The sequence below is a fragment of the Balearica regulorum genome, chromosome 1 (genome assembly GCF_011004875.1).
Source record: "Balearica regulorum gibbericeps isolate bBalReg1 chromosome 1, bBalReg1.pri, whole genome shotgun sequence".
Taxonomy (NCBI): Eukaryota; Metazoa; Chordata; class Aves; order Gruiformes; family Gruidae; genus Balearica; species Balearica regulorum.
The window spans coordinates 84,604,889-84,626,758 of NC_046184.1; the positions used below are offsets into that span (position 1 = coordinate 84,604,889).

The 21,870-nt window shown below is 39.7% G+C and overlaps 1 protein-coding gene across 5 annotated transcripts in view; it reads left to right on the forward strand.

The window, feature by feature from the left end:
• The window catches only part of TSPAN9 (tetraspanin 9), a 177,152-nt gene that overhangs the window by 12,431 nt on the left and 142,851 nt on the right, over positions 1 to 21,870 (forward strand). The gene's annotated exons all lie outside the window — the stretch shown is intronic.

Consider the following 21,870-nt stretch of genomic DNA (forward strand, 5'->3'; position numbering starts at 1 on the left):
TGTGAAGGAAAAAAATCTCCCGGCAAAGGGAAAAGCCAAAGAACATGTTAGGTGAAGCTAAGGAAAAGAAATGATGAAGCTTTCCTTTACTCTTGTGTAAATCATCATTACATGTGATAACACACAATGACTCAGTCCTGGGGATATGGCAAAGATGCATTGGCCTTGGGATACTGTTTATATAAGGGAGAACTAAGAAATATACTGAGAGATTTTTCAATGTCATGGCAGTAGTTCTGTTGTCTAACCGCTATGGAAAATTTCACTTGTAGGACTTGTATGTTTCTGAATGAAAAAATTAGTAATAAGATGTACTAATAAGAGGTGTACAGCTAGCTTAAAATCTGTACATTTACTATTGGACATGAACAACTTCTGGATATTTCTGTTGCAAGAAAAAGAATGAAGAGATAGTTGGGGGGTGTTAGGCATTAATATAGGTAACATCTGTATTTGTAGATGAGACAAAATGTTGAAGTATGTAAGATAACCTATGAAATTTGACTCTGTAGAATTTAAGACAATTATAAAAAGCCTTCGCTTAGACATAAAACATCTCTTCTGTAAGGCTGCTGTGTGTTTACATCTTGCAATGATTTTTTTGATTACTTTTTGTATGTGTGCCATGCTCTGAATCATACCGAATGGTGCTCTGTTGATTCCTGCGTCCTAGGAAAGCTGGGTTCTGCTCTTGGGTGATAGAGTACACCAGGGAAAAGATAGTTGGCGAAGATCAAAATGGTTGTTATTTGTTGCAGAGGTTTTCTTTCTGTTCATCCTTGTGCCACTTGAAATGATTGCTATATTGTGAGCTCTTTCATCCTGTTTCCACCTCTTTAAAATTTGACACTGCAGAAATTAATGTAAGATGATCTATACTGTTTAAACTGCCTCATGTTATGAAAGTGAGAATTCCCACAGCAGCCTTAATTCTGCTCCCAGAAGAGAAAGCACGTCAAGTGAGTGTCTTAAGTTACACCATTATGTAGCACTGGGCACTAGGATTTATTGTTTGGCAAATATTTACATTTCAAGTCTGATCCAAGTCCATGGCAGTGTTAAAATATCATATGTTAATTATGCTTAATGATCATATTACACTGGTAAATGTACATATGCTTGATTCCCAGAATGCTGATCTCTGAATCACATCATCAAGGAATACATCCCTCAGAGAGAAGATAAATAGGATATTTCAAACATTTCTCTTGCATGCATGGTAATATGCAGTTTTCTCCCCTTTTCATTATGTTACTGAAATCAATTTCACAGCAGATTGAAAATTTAGTATCCCATCTCTAATGGAGGTCTGGAAATTACCTCACTTTCTTTACCTTGCTGATCAGTGTTAGCTATGGGATTTCAGATACCCTTTACTGTAGTTCAAGGATTTTCTTTTCAAAGGTGTCCCTTTCTTCTGAGAAGATAGGACTTTATCATGCTGAGCAGAATGGGAAACAGGCTTTTTACTTTATGTGAAACATACATATTAAAAAGCTTGCCAGACTTGAATTTCTAGTATCAGAACAATACATTTGTTGTTAAAATTATTGAATGTCTTGCTAGCATTTAGTGTTGAAGTTGAGTGAAAAACTCCTACTCATCACTTAAAATTAAATGCAGTGTATTGCAAAACCTATTGTAGGAAACTGCTCAGTAGAGAAGTCAGACCTAGATGATTAGTGGAAGCAGTCTTCGGTTCTCTCTTAAACCTACCACTTATGGTGATTTATTTCTTAAATGTCCGTAAAGCACTGTAAGCCCTAATTGTTCTCACTGTTGTTAAATGGAATCAAAAAGGATGTGTCAGATGCTTTGTGATGGTATGACTTTGGCAGGCAGCCATTTTAAGTAAGATGGACATTTCAGTATATAGGATGTGTTGAATAATGGGTTATAAATGTTTGAGGTGCTATTGTATGGTGGCAAGTTGGCACTATGCCTTACCCCTATGGTGGACTGTGGGATCTTCTTGGGTCACCCTGGATACCTCATTGGGACAGGTCTGTTTTTCATTTGTCTCGTTTGTTTTGGACTGTGAGCAGGGTTTTTGCTCCCAAATTATTTGTACTGTGCCCAGCAGAGTGAGGTGCAGAGAGGAGGGCTTGGGAAATACTGTACAAATATAGGCTGTAAAGTTTAATCCAAAATGAGATCAGACAAGCAAGGTGAGAAAGAGAAGTATGAGAATAGATTTACTTAACTTGTTTGGCTGTCTTACAGTTACAGAAATAACTTGATCGCCCAGTTGTGGCACAGGTGCATATTTATTAAATGCGTGTAATGTGCTGGGGTTGGCCACAGTTGGGCCAACACCTTGTTTGTGTCTGATTTGAGTGACTTCTTGGCATCAGTCTCTGTTCCTTGTCTTACGAAGAGCTTGGCCAATTAAATGGACAACATTAGATCAGGTCTTCAGGAACGTTGTTAGAAGTCCCGCTGAGGTAGCATGAGGAAAAGAAAGCTCCTCTGGGCAGCGGCTTTGGGTTTGGCCTTTGGCCAGGTAAGGGTAATTTTGTTTAACTTTGTTTACGGGGGCTCTGTTTTAGACTGGATTCTGAGGTCTTGAGGCAGAATTGTAAATGATCCTGCCCAGTAAGTTGCTAAGCAATACGATACAGCTGAGCTTTAATGTGCCATAAACTTAAATCTCCATGTATGAGAGCACCCCACTGGCAAAAGATAAATTAGTTATGGGGAAAGGAAACTGATTTGTCCTGTAGATATTGTTAAGAGTGAAACGGTGGCTCTTCTCACGTTGCTTGAACCTGGAATATTTGCTCCCATCATTAATTAAGAGGTTCTTTTTGGTGCTACAACTGTCACCAAGAAAACATGTTTTCTTATTACTTCTGCTCCCTTGGAATATCAGATTTGTGACCCTCTTCCCACAGGTAGATTTTTTTTTAAGTTTTTTAATAAGGAGAAAAATTTTCACTTGAGTCTTTAGTGACATGTATAACCAAATGTCCTCATGAATGCTAAGGTGAGGCTGTCTCTTACTCGTTTGTCATGTGAGAGAAGGCATGGAGGAATGTGATCACTCATGGAGCACCATTTTCTGCTCCCCTTCCTTAGCTTGTTGTTCCGACTGCTTGTCACCAAGCTCCCGCAGAGCTGTGGTCCCTGGCTGCCTTCCATACAGCAGTTCTTGAGCATGGTTTTAATCTTTGAAAGCAACTTGAGGGTGCTTCTTTCTGGTCTGAGCGGGTCTATGGTTTGTGTTTTGTTGCTTGCAGCGTATTGTCTGCATCTCTGTGATGAACTGTAAATTTTTAATAGTGATGTGTATGTGTATATGTTCATATGCTAGCCTATTGGACAGCTGTGAACGAAATTCAATTTCTTAAAGCAGTAGTTTTCAGTCTTTATATTATCAGACCTAAAGCATTTTCTACTGGAGGCTCCAGTCAATTCAAACCCACTTTGAACTCTGATTTTTCAGCTGCTGTATTTAAATTCTTGACCTAGCTGTTCACGTCTGCTCTACACATCACGCTTATGCTGCTCAGCTCCAGAGAGGCTCCGTATGGTTAGGTGTATTTGTCTTAAGGAAACAAGAAAATGAACTTATTCAAGCACCAAAACTTTCATTATTAGTGGATTCTTTCTTTCTTTTTTATTCTTTTGCATAAAATTATTGCCCTTATAATCCCTGAACAGTTTCCTTCAGTATAGGAGAGAAATTAGGTCACGTATCTGTAGCTCCATGTGGATGTAGGTGAGATTTCAGGAACCACACTATTTTCCTTGCTAGTAGCCCTGATCTCCTCCCCATCCCATTCAAAGGAATACCTCTGTCCCTCAGCGGAAGCCTTTGTAGTATCACAGAGCTTGGAGATGGCAGTGAGGGGAAAACATTAAACCTTCCAGCCCTCTGTAGAGCCAATATCAAATTGCTTCCTATTGATGTGTTTCCTGGCACTATGCTGTAGGTTTTCAGGCAGCTGAGTGCCCCTCAGGCAGCTAGGTTTCCCCCAAGCAAAAGCACAGAAGTCTCCCTCATACACTATAAAAAAGTATAGGGTGTATCATTATGGATTGTAGAAGTCATTGCTAAGGCTTTTGCCAAGGCCATTGCTTGGGCTGACAGTTCAGTGCTTTTGAAAAAAAGTTGAGGATATACGTAAGTAAGAAGAATAGCCATTAATCCTAGTTCTTTCCCTTCTGTCAAGCTAATTAGTTGCTCTTCCCCTTTGTGTTCCTACCATTGCAGTACTGGGAGGCTGTTAGCTTGTACGCAACCCTGTACTGTTCTCGACTAAACCATGGTACTCAGCTGTTTTATCTTTTCCTTTTTGCCAGTTCCTTCACTGCCTGCCTCTATATTGCCCTCAGACTGACATGGAGATTAATTGACATGGTATTGTAGAATTTTTCCTGTTTTAAAGTCCAGGAATGTTTAAGAAGGAAAATGGGAGAATTGGGAAACAAATGGTCATTTAGCTAGGATTTGGAGCACAACATCTGAGGACAGAGAACACAAAGCAGTGCTATTAATGGGAAAAGTGTGGCATAAATGCACTAGTGCTATATAGAGCTCAGGATGTGAGAAATGGAAAGCCTGTTGTGATTTCCTCTAATTGGCCCTCAGCAGTGGGTTTCAGAGGCTCATGCAGAGATTCCCCAAAGTAACTCACCAGGAAACTTCTAAGTGAGCTGCATCAAGCAAATCCCAGACCATTATCTGGTTCAATTATTTGATTGAATTGACAGTTGATAAAACCTATTTGAATTTTGATAAGGTACAGTACAAAGCCAGGCAATAAAGTCAGATGGAACCTGAAAGACAAAAGCCTGTCAGACGGACCAGGAGGAAGGTAAGCAGCAAACATTTTGAGCTGCCTTATTTAATGTTATGCAAGATGGATAAAATTTGAACCCAAGGTTACTAGCATTTGGTTTGCCTTTGTGTGTTTATTCTTACCTTCTGTTTGAGGGACAAGCATTAAGTCAGACTTGACTATACACTGCTAGCACTGGTAAGAATGATGGGAAACGCTATGGGCATGGAGAGTGAACCATGTGTGCCTAAGAACGGAAACAGAATTTGGTGCCTGTTACTGAGCAGGACAGATGACACAGATTTGTGGGGAGCAGTTGCAAAGCACAAACTCATCCTTACAGAAAAGTTAGTTTGAATTTGGGTGGAATGTAAGCTTAAAGCACAATCAGGCTTTGCAGGGCCTCTGTCTTTGACATGAGTGTTCATACACAGAGTGTTGACACTGTAGTTATTTTTGACCGTTCTCAGCCTAAACAAGCTGATGGGTGATGCACTTGGCACACAACACTGCTGAAAATAATAAATATGTTAATATCAGTTACTGGGGAAAAAAGTCGTATAATGACATATATCTTTTTGTCATATTAATTTTTTGTAATATTTTTAAAGCGTGCAATCTAAAGTGAAAACAGAAAATGAGGTAGTTTCAGAAGTCATTTTTTAAAGTGGTTTGGATTTTAAAATGTATTTGGTGTTTTTTATGTGCATACTTTTAAAAAAATAATGTCTAACAATTAGTTTATATTGTCTTCAGGGATTTATTTTTAGCCTAAGTAGCATTTATGTATCTAATTTCTGTTTAAGTGTTATATGCTTCTCTGACAGCATTTCCTACTTTTTTCTTACATGCTGTGTAGATATTAAAAAGAATATAGAAAGAGTTGGGAAGAAGTTAGTGAAGGCTGCATGTTTTGACGTGTACTATTTTGATGTTAATTTTTTAATGGATGCTATGCAATTTAAACATAAAGCATTGTGAACAGTGTATTTCAAAATATGCGTTATTAAACCTGTTTGGTTTTTCTTGTGGCTTGTGATTCTAAGTTCTGTTCACCTACTAGAAAGTAAAGATGTACTAAGAGCTGATTTTTGTATGGGAGACCTCACACAGGAAAACTGTCAAATGTGCTTTTTGTCCAGCCACACCTATGATACTTGGCGCTGTTTGGGTCATTCCAGAGACATACAAGATGGGAAGAGGACTCTGGGAGTGAATTGAATATTGATACTTTGCATTTTGAATAAAAAGATTAGTGCACTAGCAAAACCAGTATCCTTCCTTGTAATTTATTATTATAACCTTGTTACTTAATTTAAAAAAAGAGAGAATTTGTGGAAAGCCAGTGAGTATGGCTGTATAAGAGTACTATTTATTACCTTTGGCATTTACTGACATTTGTATATGTCTGGCTTTTAAAGCTAATGGCTGAAATAAAAATCTCATGGACAACATTGACCTTTGTTAAGATTTTTTTACAAGTCAAAAAAGTGTTTGCTGCTTTAGTTTTCAGTCTGCTTGTTGTTTGGTTTGTTTTTGGTTTTGTAGGGGGGATGATTATTTGCTTGGTTTGGATTTTGGTTTGGTTTGGTTTTGGTTGTTGTTTCTGCTTTAAAGCTGTCCTCAGTGCATCTTTTATTTATTGGTATGATGCACTATGCAACGAAGACTTAAACTGGCAAAGAGCTGGTGCCAAGGAATGTACTTTTTTAATGTTTCCTGCTTTTGTATTTTCGTGCAAGTGCTTCCTTTGATAGCAGCACAGAACAATACATAGATTAAACTCTGTGTTGTGTTTTTCCTTAGGATTTTTTTGTTCTTTTTTTTTTTTTTAAACAATTGTTACTTGTTCAGGAACAGTGGTTTACAGTTGGCTAGTACCAGTCATCTACAACTGGTGGATGAGAGTGCAGTTGGAGGAATCTAGCCAAACTCAGACAAATTGCTGTTTGTTAAAGCATCCACAGCTACCCAATTTAAAATGTATTAAATGACACTGATGAACCTTAGATGAATGAGAAGATAGTAGCAGTATGTGGAAAGAAATAAAGAAGTATGGGCATGGAAATTTTCTCTTTTAGGGTAGGGTGTGTGAAGAGAGAGAAAAATACTAGTCTTCAACATTTTTACAGGTTAAAATACTGAAACGGTTTAGTGAATTCGTCCACTTCTTGTTCTCTGCACTCAATTTACAGAAGGCTGTAGATATATTGTGTACCCCTTGTTTCAAAATAACATGTTAATTCACCTTATGCACTTTTATTTACATTATCATAGTTCCATGGATACCCACTCAGAACAAACATATGAAGTAAGTACTTAAAATAGAAAATATATAATATTACTATACATGCCATCCTATCTTTTAATTTGGAATCTTCCAAGATTCTTAAAAAAAGCTTTTGATTACTTTCTGTCATATATAAGAAGGGGAGGTTCACTGAAACTCAAAGATGGGAAAAACAATGAAAGAAAATTGTGTACTTCTTTTTATACAGCATATCATTATTATAGATTGTAGAAGTCATCAAGGTTGATGATGGGGCTGTGACTTTAGTGCATTTAAAACAGTTTGGGGGTACAGTTAGGTAATGAAGACCTAAATATAATACTCAAGAAATCCTACTTGGAGAGACATAGTAAATGTTTGGTTTCAACTCTTAAGTCTGTTCTCCACCTATGAAGTTCAGTTAGGATTTTTCAATTGGGAACAATTTCTCTCTTTACTGATTGCTATGAGATTCTTGTCCCTTCCTGTGAGAGTATAGCACTTGGCATTTCAAGACTGCACATGATCGAATATTTTCTTAAGTGAAGCACCAGCAGTCTCTGCATCATGGTGTGTCTGCTCTGATCTGACCACAGTGCCAGCAAACTTCCTGTCAAGGGACTGGTGAACTTCTAGTACTGTAAGAACATGGCACGTGAGTGCGTTGCCATGTGACGGGAAGGTTGTTGCATGAGACTGGATGCGTGTTTATTATTCAGCAGGAATGGAGGCATTTTCCTCCTGTTTCAGTAACTTCTGTCATGCAACGGGAGTGCATTATGGGAGTGTCGGGAAAAAGAAAGGAAACAGGCTGCAGGCCCCTGGGGAATTAGTCTGCCCACAGCTGTGGGACAGTCCATAAAGATGATGGGAAATGGCATTTGGGTTAGATGAGCTATTTTGTAAAAGTGGATGGATGCCAAACTCGATGCTGTACTAACGAAGAGATTCCCAAAAGCTGGTACTTTTACTGGTTGTGGTATCTGAGCATGCCCATGCAGCAGAATTACATTATCATGCTGGGAATGTGCATAAAGCAGCAGCACTGCCATGAAAGTATGTAGCTGAGCAAAGTGATTTTGAAACTTCTGAACTTTATGAACTCTGATCTCTACTTTAGAGACTTTGACATTCCTATGAAATATTTATAAACATCCTTCTCTGGTTTAGAACTTTTGTCCTTCTAAATATTTAACTGTGCTTCAGAGATCTAGGGCGCTTACTGTGATGTAATGCGACTGCTGATACTGGTGTGAACAGCATAGAATTTTTTAACAGATTTCACAAAACTACTGAACAAAAGTAGCTGTGTAATGTGGGTGATTGTTTCTGTATGTGTAACCAAGAGTCATGGGAGCAACTTGAAGCCAAATATTACATCAGACTTCATACCAGGCAGTGATTTGGTTTGGCCCTGTTGGCTTATTGCTGCTTTCAGAGTTTGTGTCAGCAAGTCTAGTCATGATTGATATGAAGTTTTAATCTAGATTAATGACATTAAATGTGGGTCCCATCATAGACTATTGTGGTCAGCTACTTGACACTATTCTACAACTGGCAGCCTTCATGCTAATAATTATTCTTGTGGAGCAGATTCAGTAAGGAAAATGGCACTATAGAGGTGATACACAGTCCAGGGGTGACCATCTGCATCATGGAAACTTTCCAAAGACTTGCTTCCAGCCTAAATTAAAAGGCTTGTGTCTATACGACCTTATGCATCTTGGTACCCATATCAGTATGTTTGTACTGAAGGAAGCATATGGAAGGAGTGGGGACATGGATTTAAATTTTCTTGAAACAGATGCTGCTAACTAAGCACATAAGCTGTGGGTGAGCATCCCAAACATTCCTCAATTCTGCAAACATATGCCCTCATTCCTTGTGAATGCAGAACAGGAAACCCTGGTATAAGCATTTGCCAGATGTTAATGCCATTTCAAATACCATTTTAAAAGCATTTATAAATGCAGTTGCTTCAGAGTGGTGAGCACCCAAAATTAAATAAATATTATTGTTTGTGGTGCTACTGTCAGGAAGGGTATTGAATCTATGATATACCCATGGACTGCCTCGTAATTAGGGTTCTAAGGGGAGGTCACTTACAGAATCATTCAGGTTGAAAGGGACCTCCAGGGATCATCTAGCCCAGCTCCTTCTCAAAGCAAGATCAATACTGACTTCAGACTAGGTTCCTGAGACTTCGTCCAGGTAGGTCATGAAAATCAACATGGATGTAGATTCCCCAGCCTCTCGGACACCTGTTCCAGTACTTCCTAGCAGTGATTTTTTTATGTCCTGTAGCAACTTCATTTTATTGTCTCTTGTTCTCTAGCTGTATACCTTGGCAAAGAGCCTGGCTCTGTGTTCTCTGTAATCTTCTCTTAAGAATTGAAAGTCTGCTGTTCTGTTTCCCCAAAGCCTTCACAGGCTAAACAAGCCCAGTTTCCTCAGCCTTTTGTCACAGGTCCCAGTGCTGTAGCTCCCTGAGCTTCTTGGTGGCCTCTGGCAGGACTCGTTCAAGTTTATCAACATCTTTCTTGCACTGGAGTACCCAAAACCAGACTTAGTATAGTGTTGAGTAAAGGAGAATGATCACTTCCGTTATCTACTTTATACGCTTCTGTGGACATAGTCCAGTGACGTGGTTCAGTCCCAGCCAGCAGCTGAGCACTACCTGGCCGCTCGCTCACCCCTCCCCCGGCGGGATAGGGAGGAGAATGGGAAAAACAAAGGCAAAGCCTCGTGGGTTGGGGTAAGGACAGGCAAGGGAGAGGGAAACAACAACAGTAGTACTGGTAACAGATATTCACAGTGGGTGATAATGGAAAGCAATTTACCGATCTCATGACCAAAATTTACCAATCCCATGACCAACGCTCAGACCGTCCTGGAGCCACACCAAACGTGCCCCTCCCCGACTAGCCCCCTTTTATGGTGAGCATGACATCACGTGGTCAGCCCCCTTTTATGGTGAGCATGATGTCACATGGTACGGAATAGCCCCCCTGGCCAGCTTGGCTCACCTGTCCTGGCTCGTTGTGAAAATTAACTCTATCCTAGCCAGAACAAGGACATCCAGTAAGCTTGTATTCTTCACTGTTGTCACAGTGTAATTCTGCCTCCTGTTTAGCCTAGTGTCCACCAGGACCCACAAGTCCTTTTCAGCAGAAGTCCTTTCCTGATGGCCTGTTTCTCTGGCCTGTCTAGGTCCCTCAAAATGGTAGCCCTGCCCTGGAGCATATTGACTGTGTCCCCTAGTTTGCTGTCATCTGCAAACTTGATGAGAGGGTACTGTGTTGCCTTCTGCAGGTCATTGATAAGTACGTTAAACTGGACAAGCCTCAAGACAGACCCGTGTGTACTCATTACTGGCCTCCAGCGTAGAGTATGACACTTCAACCACTATTGTTTGAGCCCAACCTTCCAACCAGTTTTTTACCTATCTTCTTGTCCACCCATCCAGACTGTAATGTCATAACTCAGATAACAAGAGTACTGTGAAAGCCTGTTAAAAGACTTGCTGAGGTAAATGACAACCAGTGCTCTCCCATTGTTCACAAATCCAGGGTTTTTGTCATATAAGGCAATCAAGTTGGTCAGCTTGATTTATTACTGGTAAATCCATGTTGACTGTTCCCACTCACCAACAGCACCTTCTTATGCCCAGAAATGTGTTCCATGAATACCTGCTTCATGCACCAGTACACACTGTAGGCTAACAGTCTGGAAGACAGCTCTGCAGAGAAGGACCTAGAGGTCTTGGTTGACAACAAGCTGATCATAAGCCATCAATGAACCCTCATGGCAAAAGCAGCCAACAGCATTCAGGACTGCATTAGGAAGAGCATTTCCAGCACGTCAAGGAAGATGATCCTTCCTCTCTGCTCCGCACTGGTAAGCGACATCTGGAGTACTGTGTTGCATTGTGAGCTCCTCAGCAAAGGAAAGGTATGGACATATTGGAGCTAGTCCAGCAAAAGTCCACAAAATTGATTAGGGGACTGGAGCATCTTTCATATGAGGAGAGGCTGTGAGAGCTGGGACTGTTCAGCCTGGAGAAGAGAAGGCTCAAGGGGGAACAAATCTTATCAATGTGTATGAATACCTTATGGGGGGAATATGAAGAAAACAGAGCCAAACTCTTCTCAGTACTGCTCGCTGACAGGACAAGAGGCCATGGATACAAATTAAAACATGCAATTCCATCTGAACAGAAGAAAAAAATAATTACTGTGAGCATGGTCAAATGCTGGAATGGGTTGCCCAAAGAGGTTGCAGAGCCTCCATCTTGGGAGATACTCAAAACCCAACTGAACACGATCCTGGGCAACGTGCTGTAGCTGACCCTGCATCAGCTGGGGGCTGGACTAGATGATCTCAAGAGCCCTCTTCCAACCTCTGTGATTCCCTGATTTTCCCAGGTGCCAAAGTGAGGTTCACCAGCCTGTAGTTGCCTGGATTGTCCTTTTTCCCTTTCTGAGGACAGGTTAAATGTTTGCCTTTCTCCTTTTGTGAGACACCTACCATGATCTCTACAAGCTGTCAAACATGCTAGTGAGCAATCTCACTGTTACATTGACCGATTCTTTCAGCACCCTAGAATGCATCCTGTCTCGTCTCAGGGACTTCTATGGATTGAGATTTTTAAAGTTGATTCTCTTCTGCTACTGATAGTCTTTATCCTCCTTGAACCCTGTCTCTAGACTTAGGGGCCTGAGACTTTCCTCGTGAAGCCTGAGGCAAAGACGACATGAAGAACCTCAGCCTTACCTGTATCTGCTGACACCGTATCATCTGTGCTGCCCCCCACCTCCCCCCTTCCCCCGCAGGCCTGTTTTCCTCACCTCCTCTTTTTCTGCTAATGTAGCTTTTCTTGTTGCCCTTGATGTCCCTTGCCAATTTCAAATTTAGGTGAGCTTTGGCTTTCCTAGCAGCTCTCTACACAGGGAAGCAGGGCTTCCGTATTCCTCCTCTGTAACCTGCCCTCGTTTCTATATTTTGTGAATGTCCTGTTTGCATTAGAGCTCAGTCCTGTGTTCCGTGTTTAGCCAAACCAGGCTCCTATGTATGTAGTTATTTTCCTGAATAGCAGAGCAGACTGTTCTTGTACTTGGAGGAGGTTGCCGTCAACGACCTGCCAGCCTCTCCTTCCCTGGTTTAAGAGCTAGAAGGTCACTCATTCCAAACCAGTCTACTGACTTTACTGAGACTGCAGGCCTGGACTAGGTGTATTACAGCTTTTAGTGATGTGCTGGTAGGTTATAGTAAGTACAATCCCTGATCTTGCAAAGACAGTAGTACACGTGTAGTGTGAGACATCATGTTCAGAAAATCGTCAGCTATTGCTCACTGAAGTAGTACATGTGGAGATACTATCTAAGTCCTGAAAGTGTAGTAGGTGCGTTATTACAGTGTTACAACTGTGCTAATCACCCTTATTTCTCAGGAGGATTAATTAGATCAGGAATGGCACTATCCTGGTACAACTACACTGTGACTGGTTCTGCAGCAAACTTGGTCAGTAAAAGCTCTGTATTTCATATAACAATCCCCCCCATGAATAATGGATCTGCCGATTTCCATTGAACAATGTGCTTTATATCCAGCTTTAAACTGGGCCCTGACTTCTTCAGTAGTAACCCTGGGTGAATTTGATGTAGCAGTACAGATGTGGTGGTGATTTTTTTTCCCTAGTCATTAAATCCTTGATCTGTATTTTCCTTTTTTTAGCCCATTAAGATAGCTTATCTTGAGAGTTCTCTTTCTTCTATCAGTACCTAATATTCTGAGGAAAGTCTCACTTTTTGGAATATTTACTTTATTCTTTATTTTGTTATTGGTGCTCAGGATTTAATTTAATTTGCTGGTAAAGGACTGTATACCCTTCAGAGAAGGTTTGTCTCTGAGCTTTCCCTGTTCTGCATGCTAGTTAAGCTCCAGTTAAAATTCGTATGTGGGGCCTGAGGAGGAAAAGGAGGATTTTTCAGCTGTGCTTATATATAACAGCTTATTTTAAATAAAGTTAATTATAAAAGCCAGTGGTTCTCCTTTAGTTTTAGTATTTGCTTATCTTACAGCTTGGGCTATGGAAATAGACAATTGATTTTTTTCTCTTTTAAAATTCTAATATTTTCCTTCTTTAGCAACAAGCACAACTTTTCCTTGGGCACTGTTTCCAGCTTTCATAGAAATATAGGGCTGAAGTTAAGTAAAAAAACTCCCATAATTTCATGTAGCCAGCTGCAGTGGGGCAGAATCACACCTTACAAAGATGTTTGAAAACCTCATTTTAAAGACAAAATTGGCCCACTGCTCTTTTAAAAATCTACTTTTTAATTTTTAGCTTTGCAGTGGTTAACCATAATAACCAATTTCTTAAGTATCTTTTCAGTCTTCTTCTTGGTTAGCCTTTGCATTAATTTTAACGCTAGAGGGCAGTTGAAACACTTCATTTCCTTCAGAAAACCAAATTTAGGAGAACAGCTTTCATTTTTCATTATCAAAAGAAAGGAGTTTTATTAACTGCTTATTATACAATGTTTATTTTTAGCAATTTGTTTGCTTTATTTCTTTCAATCCTTTAAAAACTTCAAAATCTTGCTGTCAACTTTCTAGCTTTCTATGTGCTTTTATAGCTCTATCATGCTGGTAGACTGACCAGCAGTCAAGGAGGGAGAATAGTTTCACGTTTTAGTAGCTATGAAGACATACTGCTTGTACTTCCTGTATGATTAGATGGGTGTTTCAGAAACAAAGAAAGAGGTGCCAGAGATGGGAATGTATTAAAGATCTCTACTCTTATTTTTTCTCAAGAAATTAAAAGTTTATTTTGTAGCACTTCTGATTCATTTTGTAGTTTTCATTGTTACGTAATTTTAAATTAAATTCCAAAACACCTTAGTTGATCTTTATTCTGTGCTTTGCTTCGGAGTCATCTTTTTTCCCCTAGCAGAGTTTCAAAATGGCAACTCCTGTCCTTCCAGAGGTTATTCTATCCTCTCAGGAATCAGAAAACATAATCCAATACGAGGACTTTAGAAAGGAAAGGTCAAAACAGTTAAAATTGATTATTTTCAGAGCTCACGTGAAAATTGCCACAGGAGTTCTTCTTGGCTTAAGCCTAAAATTGGAAATTTTATTAAGAAAGTATGGTGAAATACATAGTGAAACATGGTACTTTTTATAACAAGACTGTGTTGTCAGAGATGTGGTAGTCATCTGTTCTGGTTGTAAAGTAAGAATCTATTCTGTCTTGTGAGTTTGTTGCTTATGTATCTTTTTGTTTGGTTTTGTTTTCCTCTTTTCCTGTTTTGAATCCATTACGCTTACTACAAGTGCTGAACAGCAGCTGAGTGATCAATTTATTTGCACTTGAACTTTGAATGATGATTGGAACAGATACAAAATAGTATCAGTAAGCCTTTAAGAAAGGAACTCTTTGTCTGTTGTGATTACTGTAAGAAATTAATCTGATTTTTCCTTGACTTGGGGTCAGATGATTTGTTTCTCTCTCTACAAATTAGGTGATCTCAAAACTAACCCGTGCTGCTCTTAGGGACATATTGCACTCTAGCAATTTTGTAGTGATAGCAGGGACATAGTGTTTTCTCTTTCAAGCTAAGCTTCTGGAATTGTGTAGTTATAAGAAAATCTTGTCTGTATTTATCAAAAGCTTTTCTTTAGCTTTCAGAGATGGAGAGAAGAATTAAAATACCTAAGCTATAGGCACAAGCAATAATAGAAAAAAATGTAAAATGTATTATTTTGGAGAAAAAAGAAAAAAAATTGGTTTCAGACAGTAGACTGCATGGTTTGGTTTGTGATGCTGACACTGATGCAAAACTATGGATTGCAGTTTTCCCAGGTTTGAGGAGAGAAATGAGAATGGAATGACTATATGTCTTTTTGTTGTGATATCCTGAAAGTGCTGCAGTTTTTGTGCCTTTGCTTGGTTTCTCCCATCATTTCCTTTTTATGTTGCAGGGAATATCTATTATCTCTGGCGCTTCCTTGGCAGTTTTGGACATGACATAATAAGCATTCTCACCAGCCTGTGCTGATTGATAGGACAGATTTTGAAAATGGTTGATACTTGCTTAATTTTTTCATATGGGGTTCTACAAAGTGCAGAGCTGTTTGGCTTTTTGGACAGTGCCATAGTACTACTTTAGTAAGAACTGGATTTCCATAGGCATCATTCTAAAAAAATCCAATAGTAGAGCACTTTTCTTTCTCTTAGTGGTTCTGGATCACAAGAAGGAACCAATTAAAATGAGCAAAACTGTAGCATTTTTATTTTGTTTCTAACTGCTAGCCTTGCAAATGGAGAGATTAGGGTAGGCTTTATTTATAACTAATAGAAGAGAAGTTGCCGAAGACCAAATGTTCTTCCTGTGAGGTTTAATTTTTGAGTTGTGATTATGCCCTGAATTGTTGCTATGCGATCTTATTGTTTGTAGATGTGCAGAAATTAAACCAGCTGTAAATTATTTTGATGACTTCTTACAGGCAAGGGTAAATTTCTGCTCCCTCTCTCTGAACTGCATAGGACAAAAAGGAGTGATAAAGCTTCATTGGCTATTTTTAGCATTATATTTAATAGATGAAACTGCGGCTGTATGTAGGGAATAGAGCTGGTGGAAAGACGCTGCTATTCTGATGACATTTAAGAGCAGATTGCCTTTGAACTTGACTACTTAATAGGCCATCCTTCTTCAGATGTGGCTCTTGTAAAAGAAATCATTTTGTAGCAGGCACTTTCTATATTTTAAAATTAAGCTTTCATATTTAAAAATCCTAGTAGATAAATAAGCTTTGCTTTGGTATTTTCCCCTTGCTCCTTTCCTATTTAAAATACGAGCGATTGGAAGAATAGCCTCTTTTAGTAGCTTGCTTCATTTCTTGCCTGGTTATGCAGTGTCCTGGCAGCAGTTACTTTGTGCTCTCGGGAGAAAAGTTCTTACAGAAGTTTAGATTTTGATAGTCCATTACAGCTTCCTCTAGTCTGTGAGAATTTAAAGGAAACAGTCCTTTTCCAAAAATATAAAGCTTTGATGTTTTCGACATAGAAAATTGTGCTACCATTCATTACCATTTTATTTTGATCTTCTTTGAGCTTTGCTTACCACAGCACACCACTGTGCCACGTGGCATAAAGCCGACTAGACCAGGGCAGTCAGGAGTGAAACAAATCAAGCTGGTGAAAAAGTCCTGTGTAGGTCACGAGTCTTGTTCTCTTTCACCTCAAATCTCTTCTCTGTACAGTGTGAGGAAGACGTTGGGTATCTTCCTGTACTCCAGTGCAGTCTGTCTGGGTGGGAAGAGGACAGCAGAGCAATAGCCATTTTTCCTCTGTTGTACAGTGTGGCGTGGTTGCGTGTGAGGAAGTCACAGGAGTGAGAACTGTGAACTTTCCTTCATAATCCCACTATCTCTGGAAGATCAGGAGTTGAGAAACACTCTTCCAGTGGAAGAGTTTTGCAGCAGCAACTAGGAACTGCTTGTTTGCCCCTGCGCTTCTTTCAGTATAAAATGAATTGGACTGCTGTCTGTAACAGCACCACTACATTGGTTTGGCTGGTGATCCGAATAGCTTAAATTCCTCTTGCAAGTTGGTTAAGACTGTGAGGAACTAATGTAATGGTCTCTTCCTCCCTAAGGGTGTCAAGCTCCTGAGAACAAACACGAAAGCATTAGCAATAACAAAAGCCTCCTATGTCTTGCTCCAGTTTCTCTTAGTTTTCTGATAAAGAAGCATCTGGTACAGCCTTTAGCTGTCCTTTTACAGGCAATAAATCTTGATACATTGCCAAGTGTCATAATATTACATTTCATTTTTATAGAGGATTTTTTTGGGGGAAAGGGAACAGTGCACAATAGGTTTATTTGTTGCACGATAAGGTCATTCACTAAGAATAAGGCAAAACTACAAGCATTTTATTTTCAATCATCAGCTTTGAGTTGCGATTAGTTACAGTTTCCCACAACCAACTCTGTCATAGTGATTTTTGTTCTGGGCCATATACAATGATTGCAAACCAAATTTAAACAAACAAACAAAAAACCCCCAAGAAACAAACCACAAAAAATTCCAACAAAAAACCCCAAAACAAAACAAAATAAATGTGTTTGCCAGAAGACTTCTTTTTGACATGAGTCATACAATGCATGAACTTCTCACAGATGAATTCTGTTGTGGTTGCTTAGTGTATTTCCCATATGTAACAATGTGGGAAATCAGTAGTAGCAATGCTGGTATCTAAACCACTCAGATAGTACCTGCTTCTAGGTGAGATAGGGTGCTCTACTATGTGACTCTGTTCCTAAAGTAATCCTACAGCTAATTCCTTCTGTACAAAGCTAAACCTGCTTGTAACGTATCTATTCAGTTGCTTAAAATCTGTCGTCTTAGTTGTAGGAAATACCGTAGACTTCAAGAAATATCTGGGATATTTTTTAACTGCAGGTTATAAAAATGAAGGGAAACAGTGGGAAATGTTTTGAATGAGAAGAAAATAATTCCATTTTTAATAATGAAAATTGTTTTCAGTGGTTTTCTAATACCATCAATGGATGGTATTAGAAGCTTTGAGTGTAGAAGCATTTGAAGGTATTTCAAGAGGTAGGTTATTGCACTTTGATAATACACTTAAATTACATGTTTTTAAAGGAACAGAACAGGATTGGGAGTGGCACCTCTCTGTTTTAACTGGAGATGTAAACTGTATTTTACATCATGTTCTTACATACAAACCAAGAGATAGGTAGACAGTTAGGTGATTATAGGGATAGGCAGTGTGTGATTTATGTGCTAATGATTCCTTTAGTGATTTCATGAATTTCTGGTGATTGTATTGGTTCAAAATGGACTTGAACATCCTTAACTGAAAGTAACTACAGCAAAGTTGGCAAGTCTTTCCAAAACACTCTTCCAAAAAACTGAACTAGAATTGATGATTGTCAGAGCAGGACTACTAAGTGAAATCCTGTGGTCTCAGTTGCTTCAGTGGTCAGGTGAGATGGTCAGAATATCTGTATGGCTAAAGGGGTTTTGTTAAGAAGGTTTTGTTTGTTCGTTTGTTTGTTTGTAACAGCAACGTTGTGTTTATTGAAAGTCTGTAGGAGCATGTGTAGTGGTGTAGGTCCTTTATTGACAAGTGAAATGCAGAAAAATGACTGTTCATAAGTCAGTCAGCCCTAATCTCCAACCCATCCTTTTGCTAGAGTTTGGGAGAGGTTGGGAGGAGTGAGAAAGAATGTCTGTGTGTGTCCAAATGAGTTTAGACTATGGTGAGCTCTCAATGGACATGAACAAATGAAGAACTTATCTTTGAGTACGCCCTTTGGTAGTTTCTTCTCGTTTATCTTCAAGGCCAAATTGTTACATCAGCAGCTGTCAGCAGGGCTCCGTCTCTTGCTTAATTCTCTCTAATGCAATTTGGCTGTAATGACTAAAATCAGAACCTTGAATTTTTAAACTTACAAGGACAGATCCTTGAAACATGAGCCTGATGTGCTCGAGTGGCACCATACCACCTCATAAATGAGCCTCACCATTCTTTGCTAGCTGTAGGACCTACATCGCATCACACCATGTAGGTCACAGCAGTCTAATTTTGAGGTGACAAGTTCATGCATCACTGAAAATTACTCTGGAGCTAACAGCTTACAAGGAGTTCTAGATAATGGTATGGTAAGGATCTAAAAAGGGGGCTAGTACAGCTTTATGCGATATAAATTATATCCGGCCAGGGGCTTTGGATTTCAGAAATTTTGGAAGAAACTTAACAGACAAAAGTTAAAAAAGCAACATAGAATAGAATAGTTTCAGTTGGAAGGGACCTACAACGATCATCTAATCCAAGTGCCTGACCACTTCAGGGCTCACCAAAAGTTAAAGCATATTATTAAGGGCATTGTCCAAATGCCTCAAACACTGACAGGCCTGGGGCATCAACCACCTCTCAAGGAAGCCTATTCCAGTGTCTCACCACCCTCTCGGTAAAGAAATGCTTCCTAACATCGCATCTAAACCTCCCCTGGTGCAGCTTTGAACCATGCCCATGCGTCCTTGCACTGGATCCCAGGGAGAAGAGCTCAGCACCTCCCTCTCCACTTCCCCTCCTCAGGAACCTGTAGAGAGCCATGAGGTCACCCCTCAGCCTCCTTCTCTCCAAACTAGACAAGCCCAAAGTCCTCAGCTGCTCCTCAGAGGACATTCCTTCCAGCCCTTCCACCAGCTCTGTTGCCCTCCTCTGGACGCATTCTAGGACCTGAACGTCCTTCTGAAATGGTGGGGCCCCAAACTGCACACAGTGCTCAAGGTGAGGCCAGACCAACACTGAATACAGCAGGATAATTCCCTCTTCTGACCGTCTGGTTATGCTGTGTTTGATGCACGCCAGGATGGGGTTTGCCCTCTTGGCTGCCAGGGCACACTGCTGGCTCACATCCAGCTGCTGTCTGTCGACCAGCACCCCCAGGTCCCTTCCTGCCACTCCTCTCCCAATTTATACTTGTATCTTGCATTACTCCATCCCAGGTGTGGAAACCAGCATTTGTTCTTGTTAAATTTCATGCCATGGATGATTGCCCAATGCTCCAGTCTATCCAGATCCCTCTGCAAGGCCTCCTGTCTGTCCAGAGAGTCAACAGCACCTCCCAGTTTGGTGCCATCAGCAAACTTGCTGATGGTGCATTCAGCTCCTGCATCCAGATCATTGATAAATACATTGAACAGACCTGGCCCTAGAAGTGAGCCCTGAGGAACACTGTTGGTGGCTGGTTGTCAGCCAGATGTAGCTCCATTGACTACAACCCTTTGAGGCCCGCCCTTCAGCCAGTTCTTCACCCAGCACTCTGGCTCATCTCATAGTTGCAGAACTTGTTCAGAAGGATGCTGTGAGGGACAGTATCAAAAGCCTTACTAACAGAAAAACTTAACATGCACAAGATTAGATTAACACCCTACAGTGTTCCATTTTCCCCCCTTTCTGTAGACCTGACTACCTACTTTAAAATTAAGATATGGAACATCTAAGGTTGATGGGCATTTCAGCAAATATATGTAATCTGTTATTAGTCTATATGTCTGAGGCTATTCAAAAGAAATCAGAACTGCTTCATTTCCACAGTTTAAAAACTTCTGATTTATTTATTTATTTATTTTAACCAAGAATTAGCTTGAATGAATGGTTGCCTCAGGAATCAGTAAACACTTAAGAGTTCAAACTATTTTCAACATCATGGATAACTCAGCCATAGCTAGGAGAGATCACAGTATTTGTAAAATTTTAAGTCCAGTGCTAACTTCTTTTCTTGTTTAAATTGCTTAGTCCCATTAATTCAACCCTGCAGCACTGCATAATTGGTGTCTGGATGTAAACATCCATACATCAGAAGTGTTCAAGTTGGCCCAGGCAACATTCTCATGGGCAGTTTGCCAGAAACCTGAAGGCTTCACCTAAATTGCATATTGCTGGGAATAATCTCACTCTCAGGTATTCTTATCTTTTGTTTGGTTTTTTTGTGGCTTTTTACTGGGACAAGGCAAGCAGCAGTAAGTGGTGGTATCTGTAATATGAGTAGGTTGCAGCTTCATAGCATAGTTGCAGGGAGGTACAGATCAGAAAAATTTTCCACCAAGTTCCAACATTTTTGAAAGAGAGAGAGTACCAGCTGTCAGAGCATAATAGACCATCCATAGCTTCAGCTATAATTCTTTAACAGTCTGATTTCAGCTCATTAAGAAAGCCAGTGCAGCTTCTAGCCATAGTAATTCTAATGACCTGGGACATACAGTTTCATCATCTGTCCCCTGACCACAGTATGAGGCTGTATGTGTTTGAGATATAGGTTGAAACAATTGGTCAGGAAATAGGTTTTGTCTGGACAATAGTTTAGACACACTTTATATTACTTTTCAACATATCTTCTAGAGAGTAGAGTTTCTCATGTAAAACATTATGTCTTTGCTTTGAAGATGGAAAGATTTTTTAATACTCTGTGCTACTTATTTTTTTATAAAATACCTCACCTCCCATGATGTAATGGAACAGCTTAAAATTAGAGATTCTTTTTGTTTCCGTGGTGAGATCAATGGTGGTTATTTTCTGTAGGTGTTTGAGCTTACAGAGCGGGCTTTGAAACATTGATTTCTGGAATCCAAAATAGAAATACACTTGAAAAAACATACCTGAACCTATGTCATTGCAGGACTGCATGAGCTGAGCATTCAGGAGAAATTGTGAGATTTCAGTGCAGTCATGAAGACTGACAGTATAGAAATTCCCTAAGTCCCAAATAGTTAATTTCTACTGATTAATAGATTTATTGAAAAGAAAACTTCCATCTTAACAAAAAGGCATGTTCTTGGCAGTATGGTGATTTGGACTTTTGATGAGAAAGAAACTTGTTATCTAACTTCTAAGTGGGATTTTTTAATTTTTTGGGTCCCTAGTCATCAAGAGTAAAGAGCATGTAAGAGGAATAGCTGATTCAGTGTAGACACTTTTTCCTCTGCTTTCCAGTGATCTGTACACAATTTACTTGTGGTGTATGTAAACTGAACCCAACGCATACCTGTCCTGAAGTCTTGTGCTTCAAATCAGATAGCTAGCTCATTCAGCAATCTCTTATCCAGCTAGGCAAGCCCCTAAGAGCTTGAGAACAATTGTAGATAGGGGGTAATCTTCAAGGGTAAAGCAAAACAGCTTTGTGGAAGTCTTGACTTTGTTTATTGTGGGTGGAAGACTGGGGAAAGCAGATTAGGGAAAATTCTGGTATTTATGATCCTTTATTAAAGATTTAAGATGG